We start from the raw sequence: 11,129 nt of genomic DNA, 5'->3' as shown, positions 1-11,129 counted from the left end.
GCACATTTCTGGTAACTGACAATGGCCCCGGTGTAGATTACAGCTGGCATCCTATTATTGGCAACATTACCAAGATTAATTATTCCCTTTGAAACTGGAGAAATTCCAGTGCCGCGTGTTAGCATCTGATGGTGTATCTGTTATTTATGTTAACTCCAAAGCTGCCAATGCCATTCCCCCCTCTCTTAATAACAGGCTTGTGCAATGTGCGACTTGCGTCAGAATGGAATGTAACCTCTTTGTTGCTGGATCTTTTTGTTAACCATCGCTTGTTGACCGCTTGCTGCCTATTTTTACTTCTTCAAAGCTTTCCCTGTTTTCATGAATAAGGTAAAGATCAAGGTGCAAAGTACGGTAACCCATAGCAACCAATTACCGTTTATCTTTTACCGTTCACGACAGGTAAAATATGATTAGTTGCTATGGGTTACTAAACTGTGCACATCACTATATTTATTTTCTGTGTGTCAGCCTGTGATCTGTCTCTCTCTCACCTCCTTCTCTCCCTCTCTGTCTCTCTCTCCCTCCCTGCTTGCTGTTACCCTCCTACTCACTATTTTTCCTCTCTCTCTCCCCTTTCTTTCCATCTCTCGTCTCATTCCTTCACTCTCTCATTCTTCAGTAAGGTACCACAGCCTCCCTTCCAAGGTATGTTATGTATCCACCTGCCAATTTGATGGTGCCCTGGTGTCTCCTGTCATCTGTCTTTTTTCTGTATAAGATATGGAATTGTGATCTCTGCAGGGTGACGTTACCTGTGATTTTGTGACATCCTTGCGATGGCTAGATCTGAACTTTTCTCCATTGTTCTAAAAGATTTGTGCAATTATGTGTGTGCAGTAAGGCTTTCTGCATAACCATAGACAGGTATTTGAATTTACCTTTTGCAAATATATAGAAGCTGAAAAAGAACTATAATAGGGCTCATGTCATCTCTGACTACAGTAGATTGATTTGTTATAGGTTGCTATGGGTTACTGCACTTTACACTGCCTTACCGAATAGGCCTGTATGTTTTATAAATAGGACTGATGTTTGAAAACTAGAGCCTAGCTGATTGTAGTAATGGCGTGGAAGCCATTTAAATGCCAACTAGTACTTAGGCAGAGCAGATTGGAGAATGAAATGTGAAACCTGATTGGTTGCTATGGACAATGCGCTTTTTCCTCTTCCTTATTCTTAACACTTCACCTCTCTAGTGCGTGGATGCATGCTCAAAACATAGCTCTGTGTTTTTTTTTCCTCTTGCAGAGAGTTGAAGCCAATGTAACATAATGTTGCGAGTACGGTACTTTTCTTTTTTTTTTGTTTACGAAAGCTTTATTTCATATGTGAGCTTGGAGAAATCTATATTTGGCAGTGTAAGCAGTGCTCTGCAGGGGTGGCATAAGTCTGTCCTCTTGGATGCCGTAGAACTGTTATGCAAGATAACTGATTTGGCAATGCTCTGCAAAGCATGTGATGCTCTGCATGCCTTCTGACGCAATGGCAAATGAGGTTTCTGGCAACACTTGAACTTGAACTGATGGATTCAGCAACGTGTTTTGCATTGCGTAGTTAACTTGCCAGGTCACAGCATGCCCTGTCAGACACCATGCTGGAACTTGTAGTTTATCATAAGCTGTAGCTGGTGCCTTCTCTTCAGGCCCCGTACACACCATAGAATCTTTATCCGCGGATATATCTCCCCTGGGATGGATTCCAGCAGATCAGATATTCGCTGACATGCAGAACATATCCATCTGCTGGAATCCATCCCAACGGATGGATCCGCTGGTCTGTACAGACTCACCGGATCCATCCGTCCTAAGGGATCCCCCGCATGCGTCGTAATGATTTGACGCATGCGTGGAATTCCTTATATGACAGCGTCGCGCACGTCGCCGCGTCATAATCGCGGCGACGGCGCGACACGTCATCGCCAGAGGATTTCGGCGCGGATTTCAATGCGATGGTGTGTACACGCCATCGCATAGAAATCCGCGGAAATCCTTGAGAGGATTTATCCGCGGAAACGGTCCGCTGGACCGTATTCGCGGATAAATTCTCCCGTGTGTATGGGGCCTCAGTCTTCTAGAACAAGTCTATAGAGATGCTTTTCTTTGATTTAATCCATTTCTCTGGCATGAGAATTTTGAAGAGTTAGGATGTTGCCCTAGAGCAATTTTGCAGTAGTTAGGATGGCAACGGAGGGATAATATTGTGGAATATAGGATAATGGCAGGTGGATCAGAGTCTGAGGAGGCAGGACAGGTAGACAGATGTTTTTGGAAAGGAAGGTGGGGGGCACTGGAAAAGTAAGGACTGTGAAACAGGATCTAGGCCAGCTGTGGCTATTTTACACGTGTGGGTGGCTTGTAAGCAGATAGATAGATAGAGAGAGAGAGATTAATATATGGTTTCCTCCCACAGACTGTACAGCTATTGGAGAACTGGAGAGAGAAAAAGCGAATAGCAGCAGTCATTTGTCGGAGCCAGCACAGATACTGAGTGACCTGGGTGACAGGTAATGCTTATTATCCTGATGGCAGTGTCTGTTTTAGCTTTGGGCATCCCATGTCATAGCCACTATCTCCAGCATGCCCTGGTAGTCTTATCCATACTGCAACATCTGTGTTTCTATTTTTCTACCTACCTGTATTACTGCTTTCACTGCATTTATTGAAGTGTCTGTGATGGTTCTCATCGACCAACGGTGATCAAACGCGCAATGGAAAATACCAGTCAGAGGATGAAAGTCAAAATCTGATTTGCTGCTGTTCAGCAACACAAACTGTTCTTATTAAAGGCATTCTGATACAGTGGTCCCACAGTGGTTTATAATACATGGAAGTAAAGTTGCCAATAGCAACCGGTTTGCAGCTGTCATTCTTTCAGTTTATTACAGGCTTGACAATGAGATGCTTGTTGGTTGCCATGGAAAACAGATTTTTCTTTCCTTAAATTTTTATGAAAAGCAAATTTAAACGAACACAGATACTTTAGAAAAGTATACGGAAAGAGGGATATGTATTAATCACTGCAATTTAAGATACATTAAATTTACAGTAAAACTAAAATTTTGTAGGTATTTTGTCCTGCATTATTTTTCTGTTTCATGAGTCACATTCTTTTCACTGTCAACCCAAACCTTTCTGGTGGATTTACTAAAGGCAAATAGACTGAGCACTTTGCAAGTGCAATTGCACAAATTTTGCCCAGAGCTTGGTAAATGCAGTGAATCTCTGCTGATTCCCATCATTCAATCATGTGCAAGCAAAAATTCATTTTTTTTTAAATTTTCCTTGCATCTGATTGGGTATTCATTCCAACGAATACCCAATATACGAATAAAATATACGAAAAATATACAAACTGTATATAAAAATTGCCTGTTCATAAGTTCTGCAGCTTTGGGCGAACCGGATGAACAGGGAAAGCACAAAACATCAAACAAAATACATGTAGTTACAAAGACAAATGAAACCTGAGGGAGGGGTGAGAGGGTTTACAGTCATCATTAAATTCATTTTTTGTTTTAAGACCAGTGTTCAACAGGCCCTTACTCTACTATGAATAGCGTGTGATGTATCATAGTCTATTGTATTATGTGTTGTAAAGCTGTCTCCAGGAAAGATTTACATTCTTAGGTCAATTTCTAGGTCTCTTTTCTGGCGAGAATTCAGCGGATTTCTGCACATGGATTCACAGGTGGTTAAAGACAGATAATCACCCTTAATTGCAAATAGCTTGTGTCCAGGGGTGATCATTTTTCCTTAACTGCAGGTAATCACGCCATATGCAATTACATGCAAACCCCTGCCTGGAGCCTTTTTCAAGAGTCTAGAGGGGTGTGACTTCATCTGTTTCCCTTTTCTGATAGGTCATGTATCTCGGCAACCTCTTGACACATTGTGTAGTCACAGAATAATATCTGACTATTGGTTTCTGCACAAATCAGTGAGGACTGTTTTTGACTGTTTATCCATCTGGACTCTGGCTTTTGCCATTAAGCATATTTCATATGGCCACCTGGAGCTTTTCCTCACATATTTCTGTCTCCTCTCCATTGCTTTTATTTCATCAGGGGAAATCTTTACAATTTTAGAGCCCTAAAGGTACGGTACTTTGAGATGTCTGCTCACCTGCTGCGAGTAGTAATGGACGCACCTGGGAAAATATTGTTTAGCCATTGATAACAGTGTACAAAAGGTTCTCTCTACTGTATCTATCTCTATCTGAGTGAGTGAGTAACTTGTATAGCGCTGCAAATTCAAACTTAATCGCCTAAAGGCGCTTTGCATCCAGTGTCGTCCTGATCCTTCAGAAGAGGTGGGTCTTTAGTTTTTTCCTAAAAGCCCGATGGTTTTCTTCCATGCGGATGGTCGTGGGTAGAGCGTTATAGAGCCGCGTTCCTTGGACTGCAAATATTCGCTCTCCCTTAGATTTGTAGCGGGATTTGGGGATTTGGAGGAGGTTTTGGCTGGTTGACTGGCGCACGCGATTGGTGACTAAGGGTTTTGTTTTCTCGCTTAAGTATTGAGGAGCGTTTCCTTGTGCGCATTTGTGACCCGATCCTTTACGGCTAGCCAGTGGAGGGACTTCAAGACCGGGGAGATTGCTTCCCACGTTTTTTTACCTGTTACCAGTCAGGCTAAACTCGAAAAGGAAAATATGGATGGCCGCACACCAAAAAAACTTTGAAAGGTAGCCTTTAATGGTAAAATAGAAAAAAGCACTACAAAGCACAGCAAGCAGTGTTTTTTTGGTGTGCGGCCGTCCATATTTTCCTTTTCGAGTTTTGCTTTGTGCATTGCCGGCACCCACGGTTTCTGAGAGGACATCGATTGCATAGTGCACTCACCTGGAGCGGCAGTTTCTCCTTTCTCATTTACGAGTCTGGCTGCCGTGTTCTGGACAACTTGTAGATGCAAAATCTGGTATTTGGGTAGTCCTAAGTAGAGGAAGTTTGCGTAGTCGAGTTGGGAATTAATGATTGTTCCAACCACTACTGCTGTATCCTCTTCTGGGATGAAGGGGATGAGTCTACGCAGCAGCGGAGAACATGGTGAGAACTGCTGACTACTGCTCCTATTTGTGCGTCCATCACCATGTCTGAGTCAAAGATGACTCCGAGGCTTTTGACTTTGTTGCTTGGGGTGATGGTTTGTCCAAGGATGGTGGGTGGTATCCATGTGGTCCAAGAGTTAGATTTCTGATTTGCGTGAAGGATAAGAAGTTCTGTTTTGGATCCATTGAGTTTGAGGGAGCTTTCCGTCATCCAATTATCGATTAGAGTGAGGCATTTTCCTAGTTCATGATCTTGGTCTTTTTTGTTGGTGATTCGAAAGTAAAGTTGCATGTCATCAGTATAAGAGTGGTAGCGCAGGTCCTGTTTGCTGATGATTTTGAGGAGTGGGTGGATGTAGATTTTGAAGAGTACAGGCCAAAGGGGTGATCCTTGAGGGATTCTGCATGTAATGGTCCGTGATTCTGACGTGAAGCCTCCTAGCTTCACTGTCTGCGATTGATTTTCTAGGAAGGATGCAAACCACGGTAGGGCAGAGTCCGAGCAACTTCTTTGAGTCAGTGAAAGGGTGAAATTCCACGCCAAACAAAACTACTAAATTAAAAACTAAAAAAAGCTGCTCCTCTTAAACAATACTGAATTGTGAACGTTAGACAAGGGGAAGGTAGAGGGCGCTAGACCACAAACACAAATAAGTGATTGGACAATGCCACATATATGTGTACCACGTAAATAAACTAAAAATATAATTAATACATTAGCAAATAACTCTGCAACATGAGTGAAAACAATCGCTTGAGAACACTGTGTTAGGAGAAAAATATTCCCAATATTGTGCATAGATTTGCAAATGTCTCTAAAACATAAGTGAACACACTCAAGTGAAATCGTTGTGTTAAAGAGAAAAATAGTCCCAATATTGTGCAAGGAAAACAATGAAATCTTCTTAATTTGCCGTGATCTTCCTACATGAAGAGAGATATGGAGTGCCACCACCACACTTGTATCTTCTTTTTACACCCAAGGTGTGTTGTAAAGTAAATGCTCTTACCAGAACGAGTTGACTACTTTAATTAAAAAGATAGTCACACAAACTTGAGCAGGATTGTGCCTGCACACATGATGATATGGAGAATATATGTACACCTCAGCTCCAGGCGTTCCAATTAGGATACATATGCAAAAAGAACCAGGAGAATCCAATAGCGTGATAACGTTTAATAAAAAATGACATTAAAAACAAGGAAAGCCAAATGGCCTCTTACTTTAAAAGGTGCCTACCCGGCACTGAGGCTGCAGACTTGTTAACCACCAATCCGCGGTTTGTGTATCGGTTTGGGGGGTGAGACGCCACCTCCGTAGCTCCACCACGAGATCCTAGCTGACAGCTCGCAGCACGGGAGGACGTCACGTGACCAGGGACGCCTCCGACGTACGTTTTAACACAACGATTTCACTTGAGTGTGTTCACTTATGTTTTAGAGACATTTGCAAATCTATGACAATATTGGGAATATTGGGAATATTTTTCTCCTAACACAGTGTTCTCAAGCGATTGTTTTCACTCATGTTGCAGAGTTATTTGCTAATGTATTAATTTTATATTTAGTTTATTTACGTGGTACACATATATGTGGCATTGTCCAATCACTTATTTGTGTTTGTGGTCTAGCGCCCTCTACCTTCCCCTTGTCTAACTTCTTTGAGTCGAATGAGCAGAGTCTTGTGGTCTACCGTGTCAAAAGCTGCACTAAGGTCCAGCAGCACTAGGAGACACGATTCTCCGTCATCTGCTGCTTCAAGGGCGTCATACCATATCTTGAGGAGTGCCGTTTCTGTGCCGTTTCTGTCCCGTTTCCTGGGCGGAATCCTGATTGAAGCGGGTCTAGGAGTTTGTGTTTGCGTCCAGATGGGGTTGTAGCTGTTTTACTACTGCTTTCTCCATGATCTTGGAGATGATGTTAAGGTTTGTTACCGGTCTGCGATGGTTTGGGTCTTTAGGGTCGAGGTTGGGTTTCTTTAGGAGGGGTTTAAGTATGCCTTGCTTGAGGGAGCTCGGAACAAAGCCTTCTTTGAACGATTGGTTTATGATCTTATGAGGAAAAGTGTTTTTCATCTCAGTAATTTTTATTTGCAAGAAAAATACACACACCAGCCATACTTTATGACCACCCACCTCATTTTAAGTAGGTCCCCCTTTTGCTGCCAAAACAGCCCTGACCTTTTAAGGCATGGGCACCACTAGACCTCTGAAGGTAAGCTGTGGTGTCTGGCACCAAGCTGTCAGTTGCAGATTGTTTGTACATTGAGGTGGGGCCTCCATGGATCAGACTTGTTTTTCCAGCACATCCCACAGATGTTACATTGGATTGAGATTGTGAATGTGGAGGCCAAGTCAACACCTTGAACCATTTTTGCAGTGTGGCAGGGTGCATTACCCTGCTGAAAAGGCCACTGCTAGCAGGGAATAACATTTTCATGAAGGGGTTTATTTGGTCAGCAACAATGTTTAGCTAGGTGGCACATGTCAAGTAACATCCACATGAATGGCAGGACCCAATATTTCCCAGCAGAACATTTACCAAAGCATCACACTGCCTCCGTCTGGCTTGCCTTCTTCCCATACTGCATCCTGGTGTTATCTCTTCCCCAGGTAAGTGACACACACACCCAGCCATCCACATGATGTAAAATAAAAAGTGATTCATCAGACAAGGATACTTTCTTCCATTGCTTTGTGGGCCGGTTCTGATGCTCATGGGCCCACTGTAGGCACTTTTGGCTGTGAGCACGGGTCAGCATGGGCACCCTGACCTGTCTGCAGCTACGTGGTCCCATACACAACCAACTGTGATGCCCATATTTTTCTACTTTCAACACATCAACTTCAGGGACAACATGCTTACAAATTTCAGATGCCCTTGAACCTATCAGAGGTCATGAAGTTATGACTAATCAGTGTATGTCATAAGTTGTTGGTGTCTTGGAACTGTTGCCAATCATTTTCTGGGTTTATTACCTGCACTTACATTTTGATCAATTCTACAGAGCGCTCTTTTGGCATTGTTATTTAGTATTTGTTTCAGAGTGAGTCTGAGGTCAATAAGTACAAGTGGCTTTTGGCCAGCCTAGTAATGCGTTTAGATAAGGCATCTTTCTGGGCCTTGAGTTGTTGTTTCCCTTCCATGCTAAGCACTTTGTGTGCTTCCCATAGAACAGGAAGAGACCCTGATCAGTCACGTTATCCTTGAAAAAGGAAACGGCATGTACAGTTTGAAAGATTTCAAGAAAAAAAATGTTTATTTCAGTTATCCTAACAATGCTTTTTTTTTTATTATTGTTGGTGCCTCCCTGTGGATAGGGTGCAGCATGGTACACCGGTGGCAAAGAATAGGGGTTGAGGTTGATGAAAGTTGTATATTTTGAGAGTTTTAACAACATACAAACAGGCCCAGTGAGAAAAGACACACCCAGAGACACTTACAAGCAGCAGTAGAGGATTTAGATCCTGGACTGATGCTGACAGTTTCTGCAGCGAGGAGCAAAAATGCAGCCTGACTGGGTGACACCTAAATGGAAGGCTCCCTTTTGAGAAGGCGGCATAGTCCCTGCACTTTCCCTACTCCTCTGGAACCTTTCCCTGCCACTAACCACTGTACCTACTAGGTGGGAATCTGTCCCTACACTAGCCACACGCATAAAGCATGCCAAACCCGGGAGCAGGAGTCTTAAATAGACTCTGCCTGACCCAAGATGGGTAAAACTGTTGGCATTAAAAGACAGCTGTACCCATACATAATCTTTTACTAATTATTTTAATACTGCAGAGTCCTCATTTACTTAAATGGCTTTATATACTGAGACTGGAGATCCTCTGTATATGGCTCTATACAAGTCAATAGGCACTTTTGTGTGACCAGCAATGAAGTTATTTCAATAGAATTTAAACTATTAAGTAGGCCATATCAATGGAGCCAAGGTTAGTAAGCAGCTGAGGATGGGAGCTAGTTCAGTTTAGCTAGGGCTATATACAGAGCTTTTTTTCTCAGAAAATAGGTGCAGGAACTCAACCACGACCTGTTCAGATTTCACAAACAGTAGAAGGGTCTTAAAGGGGCATTAAATGGCAGGATTACATTACATACAGAATGCAGAGTTCAGTTGGTTACACACAGAGTGCAGAGCTGTCACTTGTAAACACAGAAACCAGACTTCTGTGTTTACAAGTGATTGTGGTAAGCGGGCACCAAAGGGTCTGAGCCAGAGGTGGTGGAACTGAGTTCCCCCAAGTTCCCCCTGAAAAAAGCCCTGGATATATATATATATATATATATATATATATATATATATATATATATATAATGTAAAAGAAATGTAGACCTGTGCATTAAACATCACACCTTTCCCTAATTAGAACCATAGTTCTGTTATTTTCTCCCCAGGAAATTATCACAGAGGATGAAGCATGATTCTTGTTTGATGGTTTCTACAGTTTTTATTTTCATTTTTTTAGAATGAAATGGCACCGTGACTCATAAAATTGGAGGGAATCAAAGTGGAAGTGTGCAATGATTGTCTCCATTTCCTAAACTGCTCTAGAAACTCAAATGGAATCAAATTTTATTGTGTGCTAGTTATATTTATGTAGCACAATTCACTTAGCTGAAGTTATCTGAAAGACTTCTGTATGACGCTCATTACCAAATTTCCTCATGCCTATAGCAACCAGTTAGAATTATTGTTTCATTTACAACTCTGGACTGCAGATCTGATAGTTGAATGTTGATTAGTTACTACAAAAACAAATTATTGTTAGTACATTTTCCATACATACTGTACATACATTGTACATTGTTAATACCAAAATAAAAAAAATATACATTGGGAAAATAATTATTTGATCCCCTGCAGATTTTGTAAGCTTGCCCACTTACAAATAAATGAAGGGTCTATTATTGTTATCATAGGTGTGTTATAAATTGAGTTGCAGTTCAGGGAGTAATATAAGTATTTGATCCCCTACCAACCAACAATAATTCTGGCTGCCGCAGTTTGACTACATTATGTGCTCATGTGGCACAACAGATTAGTCCTGTCAATTTAAGAAGGTGCTCCTAATGACAACTCCTTGGGCCAGATCCACAAAGATCTGCCTATCTTTAGGCAGGCATAGCGTATCTAAGATACACTACGCCGCCGTAACTTAGAGCATAGTTTCCGTATCCTGAAAGAATTTGCGCGGTAAGTTACGGCAGCGTAGTGTAACTGTGTTGCGCAATTCAAATGGATAAGATGTGGGCGTGTTTTATGGTAATTCATCTTGACCCCACGTAAATGACGTTTTTTTTTAACGGCGCATGCGGCGTCCGTGGGGGTATCCCAGTGCGCATGCTCGAAATCACGTCGCAAAAAGTCAATGCTTTCGACGTAAACGTAATTTATGCAAAGCCCTATTCGCAAACGTTTTACGCAAACGACGGAAAATTCGACGCTGTCCCAACGTCCATACTTAACATTGCGTACGCCTCATAGACCCAGGGGTAACGTTACGCCGAAAAAAAGCCTTACGTAAACTACATAAAAAAATGCGCCGGGCGGACGTACGTTTGAGGATCGGCGTATCTAGCTAATTTGCATACTCTACGCGGAAATCAACGGAAGCGCCACCTAGCAGCCAGCGAAAATATGCACCTAAGATCCGACGTCGTACTAAGGCCCCGTACACATGGTCAGACAAAACCGATGAGAATGGACCAAGGTTCAGTTTCATCGGTCCAAACCGACCGTGTGTATAGCCAATCGGTCTGTTTTCCTTCGGTCCAAAATTTTAAAACATGACTCAAACCCGAACCGATGGACCGCTGCACGATCGGTCCAAACCGATGGTTAGTACAGAAAGCATCGGTTCAAAACCCGCGCATGCTTAGAATCAAGTCGACGCATGCTTAGAAGCATTGAACTTCGTTTTATTCAGCACGTTGTGTGTTTGACGTAACCGCGTTCTGACCCGATCGGTTTTTGGAACGATGGTGTGTACGCAGGTATCAGGCCACTTCAGCGGTGAACCAATGAAAACGGTCCGTCGGACCATTCTCATCGGTTTGGAACGACCGTGTGTACG

General features: G+C 42.5%; 1 protein-coding gene across 3 annotated transcripts in view; it reads left to right on the top strand.

Moving 5' to 3' along the window:
* Nucleotides 1–217: 217 nt before the first annotated feature.
* Nucleotides 218–11,129, top strand: part of LOC120933138 (phytanoyl-CoA 2-hydroxylase interacting protein) — a 33,385-nt gene continuing 22,473 nt past the window's right edge. The window contains exons 1-2 of one of the 3 annotated variants that reach the window (XM_040346155.1): nt 555–648; nt 2,413–2,506. The gene's annotated coding sequence lies outside the window, so the exon portion shown is untranslated. Of the gene's footprint in view, nt 331–543; nt 649–2,412; nt 2,507–11,129 lie in introns of those variants that run through there. The other 2 variants (XM_040346157.1, XM_040346154.1) reach the window with 2 other exon arrangements.

Source organism: Rana temporaria, chromosome 3 (genome assembly GCF_905171775.1).
Source record: "Rana temporaria chromosome 3, aRanTem1.1, whole genome shotgun sequence".
Lineage (NCBI taxonomy): Eukaryota > Metazoa > Chordata > Amphibia > Anura > Ranidae > Rana > Rana temporaria.
Note: the sequence above shows the minus strand (reverse complement) of the source record. Positions and strands in the feature narration are given on the sequence as shown.